The sequence below is a fragment of the Onychostoma macrolepis genome, chromosome 13 (assembly GCF_012432095.1).
Source record: "Onychostoma macrolepis isolate SWU-2019 chromosome 13, ASM1243209v1, whole genome shotgun sequence".
Taxonomy (NCBI): Eukaryota; Metazoa; Chordata; class Actinopteri; order Cypriniformes; family Cyprinidae; genus Onychostoma; species Onychostoma macrolepis.
This window is the reverse complement of record NC_081167.1, coordinates 14,577,710-14,595,485: the sequence shown is the minus strand read 5'-3', so window position 1 is coordinate 14,595,485 and position 17,776 is coordinate 14,577,710. Positions and strand designations below refer to the sequence as shown.

Sequence of the window (17,776 nt, the reverse complement as noted above, 5' to 3'; positions counted from 1 at the left end):
TGTTAAGGAGAGAGTGGAACTAAAATATATGTTTATAGTCGTTAACACAGCCTCTCCTTCCGTACCTCCCTTAGTGTCCCTGATACATCTCTGCTTTGCTCTCTCAGCTGCAGCTTATCTCTCACCAGCCCCACAACACAATGAACGACTGTCATCGCCACTAAAACAACCTGCAGATCCTGATGACGATCATCAGCCTGCAGGCGAGAGAGCCAGAGAGAGAAAGAGATCAAATGAAGGAGAGATGTCAGGGTTTCAAAAATAATAACGCCAAAGAAACAGATATCAAATAAAATCATATAACCCTGTATTTTCTCACACACAGCGAGTTGGAACTACAACAACACACCCTAAAGCACAGCGCAAACAAGACAGAAGGCCCGTAAGGGTCTGCAACAAAAGCCACAGATGTAAACCAACTTGCTACACGTCATCAACAAGACAAGTTCAGCAGATGCTAAGACAAAAATTCTGGTTATCAGATGTGAATCTGCTAGAGAATGGCTGGGCAGTAAGTGATGACCTATGCAAGTTCTCCGAATATTGTCTCATCCATATTTTTTTAGCTCTTTCCCCTTTTGTGCAAAGTGACCACAAGATTTTCCAAGTTGACAGCTGCCAACGAAATTGAAAACACAAAATACAAAAATGTAAGTCTTAAAATGCAGGCAAGGCACTGAGCTTCTGGCTTGCAGTATATGCTTCGCCTAAAACAAATATGTGTTATTAGAAATGGTGCATGTTAAAACTAGCAGTGGAAGCTGGGGTCTCATGACACTGATTGGGAGAAAACAGAAAACGACAGACTCTCTGGGGGTGGATATGGTGAGATAGACAGTCAGACAGAAAGATGAATAGATAGACAGACTGCTATATCGGCGCAGCATGTCTCCCGCTAACAAGGACACACAGACCACATCACAGAGCATGACCACCACTACAAACAAAGGCACAGACAATCTTTCTTGTTTGATGGTGACTGAGAAGTGCATGGTCTCTCTGCACTGGGATCATCACGTGTGGATGGGAATGCCATAGTCATTCTTCATAAGGTTCAAGAATGTTTTATTGTACAAATGACTGCAACTGAATGATGACTTATGCTGTTCTGTTAGCTGTTCTTGAAGGTTTGCATTATTCCAACTATGCAGCCTGAATGCTATACTAAAATGACAGTATTTCCTGCACCGCTTTATGCTGCTGCTGAATCTGCACTACGAAAGAAATTATGCCTTAGTGGAGTTGGGAACTGGCAGTGGAATGTTATGAGAAATACATACACAGTACAAAATAATACAAAGACAACAGTAACACTTTATTTTACAGCATCCTTTGTTACACATGTATATACTATAGTAATAACTGTAAATTGTTATTATGCATAATTACATACAACAGCCCTTAACCAAACCCTAATGCTATAGTAGGTACATGGGTAACACTTTAGAATAGGTAACACATATTCACTATTAACTACGACTTTTCCCTCAATAAATTCCTCATTTGCTGCTTATTAATAGTTAGTAAGGTAGTTGTTAAGTTTAGGTATTGGGTAGCATTAGGGATGTAGAATAAGGTCATGTAGAATAAGGCATTAATATGTTCTTAATTACTACTAATAAATGGCTAATATTGTAGTAATATGCATGCTAATAAGCAACTAGTTAAGAGACCCTAAAATAAAGTGTTACCAGTACATGTAATTAACATGTAACGAAAAAAACAGTTCAATCAGATTTCTTTAATTATCTTTATGAGCTGGTTCTTATTAATGACTATTAATGATTAATGTCATTTGTCTGGTCTAAATAGTCATTCATTGACAGAATCAGCAGTTCTTAACTCACCCAGTGAAGTGGAAATCATTACTGTAATCAGGATATATTCGAAATGAACAAGTAGTTAATATGTTAATTTACTACACTAACAAAGACCTATGAGATAGATATTTAGGATATATACTAGTGCTGTTGATCGATTAAAAAAAATTAACCAATTAATTGCATATTTTATCTGAAATTAATCGCGATTAATCCCACCTAACATTAAAGTTTTTAAATATACTTTTATATTGCAATAATTTCACATTCAATCTTCAAATGAATGTACAAACAACATTTTTAATATTTGTTTAAATGGCATCTTTTTTATGACTGGAGGCCAGTATCACTGATACCAAACAATACTGATTTCCCTATAAAAAAATTTCCCCTAATATTTAACTATTGACTATAGCCATTAAACATTACATTTATAATTAAGAGCTATCAATTTTAACATTTATTAGATTTTACAAATAACTTCTAATTTAAGTTAAGTTAACTTAAAACAATCTTCACATAAACCCATTATAATAAATGTTATATTTAGCTAGGCTACCTGTGCCCCTCAGCAGAAAGATACAGAAATTGAATAAAGTTATTAAACACTAAATTCTAAGACAGATACTTACAGCTATATAAAAGTTACTGATTTCCTTGTTTTTTCTTTTATTCTTGATGAACAGACATCACAGCAGCTGGTTATTAGGTTGTTTTTGGCTGCTATTTCTTTAAGAGATGTCGCTGCTGAACGTGACGCGGATCTGACATGCATCGTATTTTCTCTCAACTCTCATCACCTTTTCGGACCCATTTCAGGTTGAACCCCTTTGAGTCTCTACTAATGTGCTGACGATTTGAATCGGGTGTGTTAGATGAGGGAGGCAGTGCTGGGATGCTCCAGGACAGTTTTGAAAACCATTTCAGAGACATGCTCTTAAATGTAACTCATATATAACATATTACATGTACGCACAGATTTAAGGCAGCTTTAATCGCCTTTTTGGTAACTTCATGCCTTAACTGACCACGACATTGCATGCACATAGTTTATTGATAAGAATTGATACAGGCTACAGCGTGCGCCGGTTTCCGTGCTCTTTTGACTCACGCCTGCCGCCAGGGGCGCGGGAAGATGTTTTATTTTGGGGGTGCTGTGGTGGTGGGGGGGTTGTTGCGTGTCGCGATAGAGGCTATTTACACTAAGTGAAAATAGCGGTATTCTTTAGTGATATGCTATTTACACAATGCAAATAGCTTTAGATTCTGTTTATTCTGTTAAAATAGCAGGATCCTGCTAATTACTTATTGTAAATATTGAATTAAAGGGTATGATTAATTGTGGCGAAAAACATTATTAGAGAAAAACATTACTTATTGCAAATAGTGGCAATTATCTGCACCTCTGCATTGTAATACATTATAAAATAGTATGCAACTTATTGAGTGTAATTTCTTAATTTTATTTCAAATTATTAAATGGATGCCACCTTATTGGGACAAAAGCTCTCCCTACACCTCGGGTATAACCCTTCCCGATGCTTTGTTCAAATTTTTTATTATTTCCTTCATTTTTATTAAAAAATAAATGTTCTTCTGATGTGATGTGATTTGAAATTTAAAAAGAGAGAAAAAAAGTTCGCCAAAGGGCAGATTCGAACCCCGGTCGATTGTGTCAAAAGTACGGTAGCACGCGCTTTACCATCTGCGCCACTGAATCAGACAATTGACGACCGTCTTTTGCATACGCTTGTGGGTGGAGTTAGTGTTAGCCTCTACCAACAACATGGCTATTTGCACTTAAATAGACACTCCGAATTTTTTTTTTTTTTTTTATAATCCCAACAATTAAACAGTTGCCCACAGAAAAAAACAGGGGGTGCTGCAGCACCCTCAGCACCCCCACTTCCCGCGCCCCTGCCTGCCGCTGAAGTGAAGTGTAGCACACGTTTGAACCGTCTCCGGATTTATGTGAGCGACTGAATAAATGCACTTCTTGTCAAGAAAAAAAACAGACAGAAACAGCAGTTATGGGTGGGATGGCCAACCCCTGCATTTAACGGCTTTAAATCATTTTAAACGCTTTAAACTGAAAAAATTAATTGTCTGAGTTAATTTTGACAGCACTAATATACATGTATGTATATGTATATGTATGAGACAAAACTACAGAATGTCACATTTTATTATTAGCCGTTTCAACACATACATGTTTTACCAAATAAAAAGAACAGCACTTTTAGAGTTCATCCCACTCATTGATGTGAGCATAAGTATTGGGACAGTTGAACATAAGGCAGATATAAAATATTAAAAGCTATTATTTAGTTGCAGATTCCTTGCGCACAATCACAGTAGTAAGTCTGTGACCCATAGACATCACCAGACTCTTGATCTCATCCTTTGAAATACTTTTCCCAGCCTTTAATGCAGCCAATTACAATTGTTGCTTGTTTTGGGGAGTTTCTGCCTTTACTCTCCTCTTCAGCTGGTGAAATTCATGTTCAATCAGATTTAAATCTGGAGATTGACTTGGGCAATCTAAGACTTTCCATACTGTATCAGAGCATATTAAATGCAAAGTTGACTGGAAGGAATAATTTGGGTAGGAAAAGGAGCACAAGCAATAGGGATGACTGCAAACTTGAGAATACTGTCAAGCAAAGCCGATTCAAACACTTGTGAGAGCTTCACAAGGAGTGGACTGAAGCTGGAGTCAGTGCATCAAGAGTCACCACGCTCAGACGTCTTCAGGAAAAGGGCTACCAAGCCACTTCTGAACCAGAGACAACGTCAGAAGCGTCTTACCTGGGCTGTGGAGAAAAAGAACTGGACTGTTGCTCAGTGGTCCAAAGTCCTCTTTTCAGAAGAAAGTAAATTTTGCATTTCATTTGGAAATCAAGGTCCCAGAGTCTGGAGGAAGAGTGGAGAGGCACAGAATCCATGTTGCTTGAAGTCCAGTGTGAAGTTTCCACAGTCTGTGATGATTTGGGCTGCCATGTCATCTGCTGGTGTTGGTCCACTGTGTTTTCTGATGTCCACAGTCAACGCAGCCATCTACCAGGAAATATTAGAGCACTTCATGCTTCCTTCTGCTGACAAGCTTTATGGAGATGCTGATTTCATTTTCCAGCAGGACTTGGCACCTGCCCACACTGCCAAAGGTACCAAAAGTTGGTTCAGTGACCATGGTGTTGGTGTGCTTGACTGGCCAGCAAACTCACCTGACCTGAACCCCATAGAGAATCTATGGGGTATTGTCAAGAGGAAGATGAGAGACACCAGACCCAACAATGCAGATGACCTGAAGACCGCTATCAAAGCAACCTGGGCTTCCATACCACCTCAGCAGTGCCACAAACTGATCACCTCCATGCCACACCGAATTGAGGCAGTAATTAAAGCAAAAGGAGCCCCTACCAAGTATTGAGTACATATACAGTAAATGGACATACTTTCCAGAAGGCCAACAATTCACTAAAAATGTTTTTTTATTGGTCTTATGAAGTATTCTAATTTGTTGAGATTTTTGTTAAATGTGAGCCAAAATCATCACAATTAAAATAACCAAAGACTTAAACTACTTCAGTCTGTGTGCACTGAATTTATGTGTTTCACTACTGAAATAAATGAACTTCTCCACGACATTCTAATTTATTGAGATGCACCTGTATACATACATACATATATAAAAATCAAATAAAGTGGCTTAACATTGTTAATGATGTAGTTTAAAATAATACTTTTTAAAAATCCTAGTAAAAAAACACCACAATTTACCCAAAATAGCATTATTATTATTATTATTTATTATAAAGAGGAAATTTTAAAAATGTCCATGCAATTGTCCATGACTGCATTACTCATCAAGTGGAACCTGAACCAGATTTGTCAAATTCCTTAAAAATCCCATCTCTATTTTTCATTCCAGAGCTGCAATCCCGTGGGTCAGTTTACTTTCCATCTGTGTTTGGGATTCTGTGAGTGAACATTACTTTCTGTCTGTATGTGTGCACCTGACTGACTATGTGCACTGTTTATGACTGTATCTTCTACCAAACCATAATGCTTGAGGAATCAAGGCATGAGAAACATGTGGCAGCTTGCAGACGTTATCCCTCTCAGCATGGACTGGGCTTTGTCCCCCTGTAGTTGCAAGCCTGAAGCTATTATCACTGGTGTTTACACACCCTTCAACAAAGCCCTGGTAAGGCGGCCAACTGCAGGAAACATCTCAGATAGCGTTCCTCCATCTATCTTTTCCTCTAATCTGTCCCTTCTACATTCTTCCTGCTCCCCAGAGAAGCGCTGACACTTCCTGCACCCTCATCTCCTGTTTTTCCTCCCTCTGGGCGTCTCTTCTCCCCATTACCTTCTTTTTCTCTCGGTCCTCGCATGCATTCTGCTTCTCTCGTTTTCCGGCTGCTTCATTACTTTGCTCGTCCTTCTGGTGGAAACAGATCCTGAACATTCCTGTACGAGATTACGCTGCAGGCACTCATTACGGACGGCTCTCGGCTTTCCAGCACAGCCAAGCGATCACTCAACCTCACATATCCGCTCTGTTTCGCTCTTGCTCTCTACATGCTCCATATGCTGCGCACACAAAGTAAAGAAGGAGTGAGGGAAAGTCAATGAGGAAGCGCAGTGAGTGGCCGTATCATTCCTGCTAAACTTTAGACTGATCTGAAGTCAGAACAGCCATCTGTTAGGATCCCTGCACATTGAAAAGAGCAGAAAACACAACGTCGAGCTGTTTTGCTATCACATCTTTGTATAATGCCAATGGCAGGCGTCTGCTGTAAGACATGACGTTCTGTTTGATAAATCCTAATCTACTCCAAAAGAAAAAAAACAGTCTACTGAGCATAAACACCAAACACTGAAGTCATATTAGACTGACACACTGCTGAAATTCTCCCTGAGCTTGATGTGGAGGAGAGGGAGTGCACTGGTGTTTGGTTACCCCCGCTGAGAGCAGCTGCTGGAGTGACAAGGTAAGGTAAAGCTGTGCTGTTGGTGTAAAGTTGCAATTGTAAAGCTGGTAGAAATATGGAGTTGTGCTGATCTTAAGTTGAGCCTATGGAAAAAACACAGCTTCAAATTGCGATGGCTTTGGATTCAAATTTTAGGATCAGATCAGGTTACTCCGTTTGAGGAAGGAAAAGTCAATGACGGTTGGCCTGGTCTATAAATGCAGCAGTACCCATCGTCACAGAGTGCCTGCTGGGGTCCAAGTCAAACTGCAAGCGCTTCCGCATTATTTGCCTTTTATTAACACTTACAGGTGCATCTCAATAAATTAGAATGTCGTGGAAAAGTTAATTTATTTCAGTAATTCAACTCAAATTGTGAAACTCGTATATTAAATAAATTCAATGCACACAGACTGAAGTAGTTTGTGATGATTTTGGCTCACATTTAACAAAAACCAACCAATTTACTATCTCAACAAATTAGAGTACTTCATAAGACCAAGAAAATTTTTTTAGTGAATTGTTGGCCTTCATTTTCTGTATATAGGGGTGGGCGATATGACCAAAATCTTATATCACGATATGACTAATTTTATATCACGATAACGATATATAATCACAATATAGTAATTTTTTTTCTTTTAAAAAGGTTTTTATGTTTTTATTAAATTCTTATTAGGTTTTTATTAAAATCTTTGATACCATATAATTTTCATAATCCTTGTCCAATGTCAATATCAAACTAATACAAGCCTAAAAAAAAAAAACAAAAAAAAACTCAAGCTCACTGAAAATAAACAGTCAGTGATGAAATAAGTATAAGAAACTAATTGCAAGCAATAGTACAAAAAAAACTACAATAAGAGACGCTACATACACTGTGTAAATTAATTAGTCTTCACTGTGTTAATTATATCCATCTATCTATGATAGATATAATTAACACATGTATTATACATAGATTCTATACATATATAAATATATCATTATTTTTTTATTATTATTTCTTCTTATTAAAGTTACAAAAGTGATTTAGTCAAGTGAGAGATTTTCTAGCAATGTGCTATGATTAATATGAATGGCAGACAGAACGAATATTGGACAGCTTCCCCTTTAAGACCGAAGTCCGGAACCAATATACTAGCTGTGTCTCATTTAGAAGGCTGTGTCCTCCAGAGGTCTCATTCGAAGGGTGCATACTTCATCGAGGCTGTCTCATTTCAGAAAAGCAAGTAGGACACTCCAAATGCGACCCTCGAATACGACCTTCTTTCATGGGAATTCGGAGGATGCATCAGGTGTCGTTAATTTGAAAAATGCCAGCGCTGGCAGATGTACACACAAGCGCAGATGTGATGTTTTCAACTTAACTTAAATTGCCTCCAGTAAAAACGGTTAAACTTTGTTCTTAATATCCTCCTCCTTTTTTCTCTAACAGCTGTCTGTTGTACGAACGATGCAGCTCCTCAAACATTGAGTAAAATAAAACAAGCTTTTTTTTCTTTTCTTTTTTTTAATTACTTTCCAAATTTAGAAATATTTTTCCTTCATTTACGTAGTGTGAGAGTGCAATGATGCTCTAAATGTGTTGGCAAATCAACGTGATACTTCCTGTTTTCTTTTCAGCCCGTCCTACAAAGGCCGTCTCGTTTAATTCTAGGTTGAGGACACTTCGTATACGTTACGCATCCTACAGAGGATGCAACCTCCAGAGGATTCGACCTCCAGAGGATTCGACCCCCGGAGGACGCAACCTTCTAAATGAGACACAGCCACTGTTACATATGCATTTTCTCCTTCAGCCGTTTCCTCTCTTAAGACTTAAATCGCTGTCTTTATGAGGATACTTGCCAAGACGGGGATTCTGAAGCATATAAGTGCGTTTATGTAATCGTTCAAAGTCAATAAAGCGGCAAAAAAATAAAAATAAATGCGCAGTCCTCTCACATAGACACAGAGACGGCGAACGCATATGGCTCTGTTGTTTGTGTTTCAACGACTTAAAATCGGTTGTTTTAAAACTGCAGTGCTTAAAAACGCATGCCCATGCTACAGATGTAGTCCCTCATTTAGGAACGAGCTCCTCGTTTTGTTCTGGTCGTTCTCCACCTGGTTCTGTCTCCCCTTCACGCCCCGTGGTGGTGTGTAAATATCGCAGTCATCCAAATGATTAAAAAAAATTACCGTAAACAATGTATTTTGCAACACCACGAAATAAACGATAGAACATAATATGAAACGACAGACTTTTTATTTCGTCCATCTGATATATATCGTCATATCGCACAGCCCTAACTTTATATGTACTCAATACTTGGTAAGGGCTGCTTTTGCTTTAATTTCTGCCTCAATTCGGCGTGGCATGGAGGTGATCAGCACTGCTTAGGTGGTATGGAAGCCCAGGTTTCTTTGACAGTGGCCTTCAGCTCATCTGCATTTTCCTCTTGACAATACCCCATAGATTCTCTATGGGGTTCAGGTCTGGTGAGTTTGCTGGCCAGTCAAGCACACCAACACCATGGGCATTTAACCAACTTTTGGTGCTTTTGGCAGTGTGGGCAGGTGCCAAATCCTGCTGGAAAATGAAATCAGCATCTTTAAAAAGCTGGTCAGCAGAAGGAAGCATGAAGTGCCCCAAAATTTCTTGGTAAACGGGTGCAGTGACTTTGGTTTTCAAAAAACACAATGGACCAACACCAGCAGACGACATTGCACCCCAAATCATCACAGACTGTGGAAACTTAACACTGGACTTCAAGCAACTTGGGCTATGAGCTTCTCCACCCAAATTCCTTGACACGTCTGTGTGTGGTGGCTCTTGATGCCTTGACCCCAGCCTCAGTCCATTCCTCGTGAAGTTCACCCAAATTCTTGAATCGATTTTGCTTGACAATAAGGCTGCGGTTCTCTCGGTTGGTTGTGCATCTTTTTCTTCTACACTTTTTCCTTCCACTCAACCTTCTGTTAACATGCTTGGATACAGCACTCTGTGAACAACCAGCTTCTTTGGCAATGAATGTTTGTGGCTTACCCTCCTTGTGAAGGGTGTCAATGATTGTCTTCCGGACAACTGTCAGATCAGCAGTCTTCCCCATGATTGTGTAGCCTAGTGAACCAAACTGAGAGACCATTTTGAAGGCTCAGGAAACCTTGTTTTGAGTTGATTAGCTGATTGGCATGTCACCATATTCTAATTTGTTGAAATAGTGAATTGGTGGGTTTTTGTTAAATGTGAGCCAAAATCATCACAATTAAAAGAACCAAAGACTTAAACTACTTCAGTCTGTGTGCACTGAATTCATTTAATACACGAGTTTCTCAATTTGAGTTGAATTACTGAAATAAATGAACTTTTCCACGACATTCTAATTTATTGAGATGTGCCTGTACATGTATAAAGATGCTTGAGTACAACTTGTGGCACACAACATTTATCTACAGTACTGTTCAAATGTTTAGGGTCGCTAAGATTTGTATAATGTTTTTTAAAGACATCTCTTAAGGTCTGCATTTATTGGATATACAGTAACTCAGTGTTTTCTATTTTAATATATTTTAAAATGTAATTTATTCCTGTGATGGTAAAGCTAAATTTTCAGCAGCCATTACTGCAGTCTTCAGATCCTTCAGAAATCAATGTAAAATGGTAATTTGCATCTCAACAAATATTTCTTATTATTATTACTGTTGAAAACAGTTGCTGTGCTTAATTTTGTGGAAAATGTGATAGATGTTTTCAGGATTCTTTGATTAAGTTTAAAAGAATTACATTTATTTTATATTTCTTAGACATTATAATATTATAAATGTTTTTACTGTCATTTTATCAATTTAATATATCTTTACTGAAAAAAAGGAGGAATTAATTTCCTTAAATTACTGACCAAAACTCAGTAGATTTACCAATTCCATAACAACAACAACAACAATAAATTACTTGAAATGCATTAATGTTTTGCCAAAAAAAAAACTTATTCTGGTATGGCCATTGAAAATACTAGCAGAGCAAGTAACTATAGTAGAAAAAAAATCTTCGCTGAATAATGACTTACTGTTTAGTCTATTCACAACACAAAGTTTCAGAAAGACATGTGGATGAGTACATTTTCATTTATTGGTGAACGACTCCTTCACTTGAAAGAAAAAGTTAAGCAAAAAATAAAAAATAAAACTCGGAGCTGCTTATAACTTGTTTGAAAGGTGTAGCAGAGAGCAGCTGGTGCGATGATGAAGTCTTGTAACATCATGTTGTGAATGTAAAGCTGATGCAGTGATGGAGTGTCTGGATGAAGTTTGTTGGATGTTTTCTTTCCCTGACTTGCACTGTTCGCAGTCTCACTCAAAAGTACCTGGAAACATGCCATCTCAGCTTTTCAGCAGCATGCAATCAACGACACAGAACGTTCCTCGCTCACACACAAACAAGCACATACGGTCGCCCCCTGATTTTCCTACCTTTAACATACAGGCACTGCCAGAGACAAACGCAAATTGAAAAGCAAGTTCAAAATGTCGTATTTCCTCAGGTCTGCGGCATGCAACAAATACCATTTTCCACACAAACAGACTCCAGAACACGGGCATGCATGTACACACACAAACTGACTAAGACAGATTCAGCTCACACCCAATGTCTGGGCCTCGCCAACGGCCTCTTCCTGTCTCCGTGGCGATAGCTGAGGGAGAGCAGGGCAGTGGGCGACACTGACAAATGTCCAGCCTCCACAGAGCGAGAAAGAGGGAGTGAGAAAGAAATGACAGTTTTTCTCTGACAAGGCCATCTGCACTGCAGCAACCCTAGAGGCCTTGGTTCAGATGACTTCCTTTTCTTCCCCCTCATTCTTTCTTCATCGCTGCTCTTAATTCTCAAGCAAGCCAAGTACAAATTACCCCCTTGTGCACAGTCACCAGTAATGACAGCAGCAGTGAAAGCGATATGAATTCACCCTGGTGATGCAGTCTCAGTTCAGGTCAGCCAGCCAGCTGTCCGTCAGGCAATAGCCATCATGATGGGTTACCGTTAACCTGGTGCTGGAGAAGTCGGTGTGGCCAGACCTGTAGGGCTCCATTAGTGCAAAGCTAATGAGACAGAACCTCAGCGGGCGGGGGCGCACACTTATTATGGCAGGATCACGGGCATGTGTGGGGTGTGTGTGAGCGTGTGACTTATGGCAAAGAGGTGTGATGGAATTTGTTGAAAGTTAAAGCTTCAGGGCTCCATTTCCATCAGAAAAAAACTGAGTATAGATTGAATGTTCAATGCATTTCTTAAACATCTGCAGGAAGTGATGCCCAAAGCATTCTATTTACATAGAATGCAGGAAAACAATGCAAAAGACTGGCATATAGTCTTGGAGTACAGTGTAATCTGGATGCTAATATGTTGCGAGTGGTGCTTGCACATGCAAAGCTTGCTGCCATGATGCCAAAGGGGTTCTGGGTGGTTGCCAGGGTGTTGCTACTAGAGTTGGCTAAAATTCAGAATTTAACAACTGGCTCCCGACCAATTTGTGAGTTAGAATATGAACTGATTTGGCAATTTATTGCAATTGGCCCATTTGCTAAATTGCAATTTGAATTGGTATGACAAGGAGGAAGCTAATAAAATCACCCCAAAATTTAAAGAGTTAACACATTATAAAAATATAATACATTATATGTTTAGACAATTCAAAATTATCAAAAAGACAAAAGATTTACAGCCACTCAAAATAGCAAATGTTTTTTTTTTTTTTTTTTTATAAACCACAACCGTTTCCATGCTACCAGATCCAATTATTTGACTTCACTTTGTTTATAATGGGGTAAACTATTACAGCATTCTAGTCTGTAAAATAATAAAACTATATAACTATATAACAGTAATAATATTTCTCAATGATTCATGATTGAAGGATTTCATATAGGAATGTATAAAATGTATATTGAAATTATTTTATTTGATATTATAAAATATTAACAATATTTCATAATATTAAATAGTATTGTACATTAACAGTATCAATATAATATAAAATAATTGTAATATAAAATTATAATATTCATTATACATACACAATTTTTATTATAATATACAATTATAAATAGTTCATTTTGTTTCATATTTAGATGCTCCTCACAGATGAACCTTTCAATTTACTGATCATAGGCAAACAACCCCATATAGCAGTATGACATTTATAGGTAATTCATACTTAAGAAAATATACAATTCTACATGTATAACAATAATATGAATTTTATTTAACTTAATTAAGCTGATCTATGAGTATACTGTGCTACTGACCAAACGAACTAAGAGGCCCTGAATGAGAGTGACTTGATTAATATATCCTGTCACTTGTGTGAACCCAGTCTGACCTAACCCAGGTTTCCTTCTCTCCAAGATCCACAAGAGCACAGCCAGCCATAACACAGCCTGAAAGGCTGATCAACTAAATGGACACCACCTGCTTAAATACAACGGGAACGAGAAGCCAAACACTAGAGTAGTCCCTTCTTTCCATGGCTGAATGCAGGCAGGCATCCAAATTGTCAAAACTACACAGTGCCTTGACCTGCACTTAAACAAAATAAACAGAGCCAACCTGCTCCATTAGGGCACAGCTGAGTGATGTCAGCTCTGGCACACACCCGGTGATGTAACACGGCAAGCTAATAACCAAACCGAACAGAAAAGACAGAGCTGCTCTGGCCGTAAGGGACCGCGACAGACTGCACTTTAGCTTGGCTCTTGCTTTGGAAGCCATACAGAAAAGCCATTACCAAAGGAGCCATTTAACAACATCAATTAATCAATCATAGCAGGCAGGAAATTAATTTGGCGAGCGCCTCATCAAGGAAAGCAAGTTTTGATGCAGAATGTCTCATATTTTAGAATGGTGGCGGGATGAAGATAAAAATAATAAAAAATAAAAATAATAATAATTTAAAAAAAACAGTGAGGGGGAAAAGGTCTCATTTGGATTGTATCCCAGCTTCTAAAAATCTCACTTCATTAGCAAAGTTGGGCAGAGAAACTAGCAAGGACTTTAAGTAAACTTTGAAACCGAAGCACAAACGATGGCAGAATACGAAATGAAGAACCCAAACAGCTGTCTTCTACAAGATGCACTGATTAGCGTATTTATATATTTCGAAACAAATCTTAGATGAGAGATTGCCAGGTCAATGCGGGACTGATTGTGTGCTTGCAGTTTATCTCAGCTGATTAGTAACAGGGCCGTATGTTGGTTTAAGACGACAAGAAACCAATACTGATGACAGGAAGTGCACATCAATAACCAGACGCTGCGTCTCAGGTTCAGTTTCACTCCATCTGTCTCAAACCAGCCTTCAGTTTAGCTTCTTTCCCCCTCATTCACCCTATTACCTCTCGTGTATCCTCAGGTGGCCCATATGTGCGAAGCGACAGTCTGTGTCTGCATCCCCCCAGGACACGTTAGGGAAAGGAACAGCACAGTGGCTTTCTTATCGGCAGAGCTCTGATCAATCGGATCAATGGAGGTGATCAGCGTTATAAGCTCTGATCAGCCCGCGTGGGGAACTGGCCAATCCAGTTAAGCCATTAGCAAGCTGGGACAGATGAGCCCGGTGGGCATCGAGCCCATCTATGAGGTGAGGTCTGCTTATTAGCACTTACTAGCCATATGGAGACAATAGAAGTATACAGTCACGAATGTAAGAATAAGACATGAGGAAGATCTGCATTAGCTGGAAGCTGATCTGGTGCGACACAGTCAGAGTGTGTGAGCTAACATGACCGGTGGCAAAGAGAGGGGAGGGGTGAGAACCTGCTCTGGGTAAACATAAAGACAGAATGGCCCCATGCTGGAGGTCACCCTTCAGCCTGTGATTGAGCAAGTGGATCAAACTACATTAAATGCACTACAGCTTGTGTTACAGAAATCCATTTGCAGTTCCGCAATTACCAGCCGCAGCCTTCAACCTGCACTCACACTCGCCGCCCATCTGGGAGGCCGTTTAAAACACAAGATCTACCTCATGGTTAGCGAGCGAGCGAGTGACTGAGCGAGGGACCGGTGGAGGAAACTTACAGGTCTGCTGGCTGAGTAAATCGCATTAATCATCAGTCCTGATGTTGTTTTTCCTGCTGCTGCATTTCATTTGTTTCATATTTAGATGCTACTCACAGATGAATCTCTGCAGGCACTCACGTAGGCTGCCGATGGCAGAGGGGGCATTAAACAGCTCTGCCCGAACCTACCATAAATTACACAGCCACATTAGAAGCTGCTGCACAAAGAAAAAAAAAAACAGAGAGAAAAAAACAGCACTGGCAAAACAAAAGTAATAAGCTAAACATACGATACAGCCTTCTTTACAAATGTGTCTTTTTCAATCACATCCTCTCCTGTAAAGAAACAGATTGTCAGACAGAGACAGCAGACATCCTCAGCAGGGTAAGAAAGGTGTCAGATGTAGTTGGAAGATGATGAGAAGAGAAAGGACGGGAGGAAAGGTGGAGAGGGGTTGAAGAGAGAGAAATTTGGTCATCACAACACTGTTTCAACACATGAGCGGAAGGGATTTAAACAATCTCCGCATGAATGCTGTGCCTCTATTACACTGCAGACACTTCAAACTCCGACTATAGAGACAAGACGTTGCCTGAACAGATGAAACCACCTCAAAGCAGAAAAAAATGAAGATGTGATATTTTCCATTCAGCCTGGGAGCAATCGGAGATGGAGGGAAGAGTTTATGCTGCTACTGCATGAAGATATCAAAGGGACCCGAGTTTATGCTGCTTTAGCATGAACGTATCAAAGGATCCCATGGCATACATTTGATATAGATGGCTGCTCCCCCCATTATGATTACTCCTCCCACTGCTGTAGCTCACTGTGTGTCTGTTTTACATTGTGTGTCTGTATTTTATTAGAGCTTATATCTCTATTTTCAATGCAGTCAAACTTGTTAGTGTTAGAATGACAAAACCTGTTCTCGCTCCATTTCTGAATGAATTAATGTCCCAAATAGTCACAACCTGTTCTTTTCTTTATGATATGCATTATAATAAGGATGCACCAATATAAATATTCTGGTTGATAATTATTTATCATGTTAAGACAGATAACCAATAAATGGTTGATATTAAAATTATATTCTCTAAAGCATAGAAAATATAAGTAAATTCATGCATCACAACATTATTGTGTACAGTGTTAAATGTAATGTTCATTATGAGATATGTTAAAGATTAAATTTAACATGTTAAATTATTAGTGTTGAACTATGCAAGCAAGATGACGGCAAAAGTTATATATAAAAAAAAAAATTATATATATAAAAATGAGGGAAATGAGCATGCACTTTTTTGATATATTTTGAGTCTTGAAAAAAAAAAATCAATAAAATTAAGCATCATATTATAACCAATATGTTTCTGATATGTCATGCTTCCCTAGCATATACACAATTTATAATAGTCTACAAAACTAATTTCAAGCATTTATGCATGATCCTTTTTATTTAAAGGTTAAGGTCACAAGACGCAAATCCGGTTAATCTGATAATGCAAGCACATGAAATCACAAGGTTATAGACATATCTACAGCTTACCTTACTGAAGAGAGTTTATCAGCAGAGCCAAAGACCTGCACAGAAGAAGAGAGAGAAGGGTCATTACCGATGCAGCTCGAAGCTCCACAAATTGAGCCCCTGCTGTTCAGGTCTACATCTACGCACCCTGCCTTCGTCCTGTATTCCCCAGACCAAATGAGGGGAATAAGACACTAAGTGACTTCTTAAGCACAAATAAACCTCTGACTCTGAGCACACGCCTTTCATAGATCAGGGCTTAGGACAGCTGTAACATTTAAAATAAAGTTTATATATTCAGGTTGAAATTAATCAGATGAAAAGGATAATCTGCTTTATGAATACAAAGTCATCAACCACCTGCATTTTCCCCATGAGGAAGCAGAAATATGAAACTCAGTCTTGGGTAACACCAACATATCATTCTGGATCCTCAAGCATGCAGCTTTATTTTCAGGAAAGCAGCAGCACTCTGTTGTTTGAGCCTGCGTGAGATATCCTAGTGGAGGGAATTCTGGGGCAAGAACTTGAGGGATCAGGGGGCCACTGGTCCTTGGCATTTAACCCCCTGAGCATCAGTACTTTGGACCTTTGCATCCTAACCCTGCATGCCAAACGTCAATCCTCACAGATGAGCCGACCAGATGCTTGACACTGTACATAAATAATGCAATGCTATTGGCTTCAGCTATGAATCATTCATACATGTTATGCACCTATTTATGCATGCACACAGGATTGCGGATCCTTTTTCCATGTACCTCTATTCTTACACGTTAAAAAAAAAAAAAAATCACTGAAAGAAATTCATGGTCATATTTACAGATGAGATCTGTGGCTCTCAATAAAGAAACATCTCATAGGACTCACTGAAAGATTCTTCAGATTCTAGACACTGTCGATCTTGTTTGTACCTCCTGCTGCCCATGTGATATATCTGCCAATTAACACACCGACAGCAACACTAACAACTCAGCTTGACGGATTCCACTGCGGATGGTGTTTCTAATCCTATTGTAAACCAGAGTCTCCCACTTGGGGATATTGCAAGAATGGAAGAGAGAAAGAAAAAGACTGTGTGAGACAGAGAGAGCAAGCGAGAGTGATAGTAAGCAGTCTGCCAGCAGGTGAGGATTAGTAGTCTATCATAATGGGATTTTACCTGTGCGGTATGTAGCCAATCAGCACAGCAGAGAAGAGTTACACAAGGCTGAGTCCAGCGTTTCTACACTGACTCTACAGAGCTCCTCTCTCTCAGAGCTCCCTGCACCTGATCATTCTCAGGAGATATAGACACATGCTCTAAAGAAATGCAATGAAAATGAGAAAAAAGTCAACTCTACAAGATTTAATTACAGAAACATTGGCAGAGAAAAACAAAAAGGTGTGAGAAATAAGGTTTAATCAAAGTAAGTTT

General features: G+C 39.0%; 1 protein-coding gene across 9 annotated transcripts in view; it reads right to left on the bottom strand.

The window, feature by feature from the left end:
- ndst2a (N-deacetylase/N-sulfotransferase (heparan glucosaminyl) 2a) overlaps positions 1-17,776 on the bottom strand; it is a 140,384-nt gene that overhangs the window by 65,130 nt on the left and 57,478 nt on the right. For 5 of the 9 annotated variants that reach the window (XM_058796236.1, XM_058796231.1, XM_058796237.1 and 2 more), the window contains one exon: positions 16,381-16,415. The exons of 2 other annotated variants lie outside the window; for them this stretch is intronic. The gene's annotated coding sequence lies outside the window, so the exon portion shown is untranslated. Of the gene's footprint in view, positions 1-16,380; positions 16,416-17,521; positions 17,662-17,776 lie in introns of all 9 variants that reach the window. 2 more of the 9 variants (XM_058796232.1, XM_058796234.1) reach the window with 1 other exon arrangement.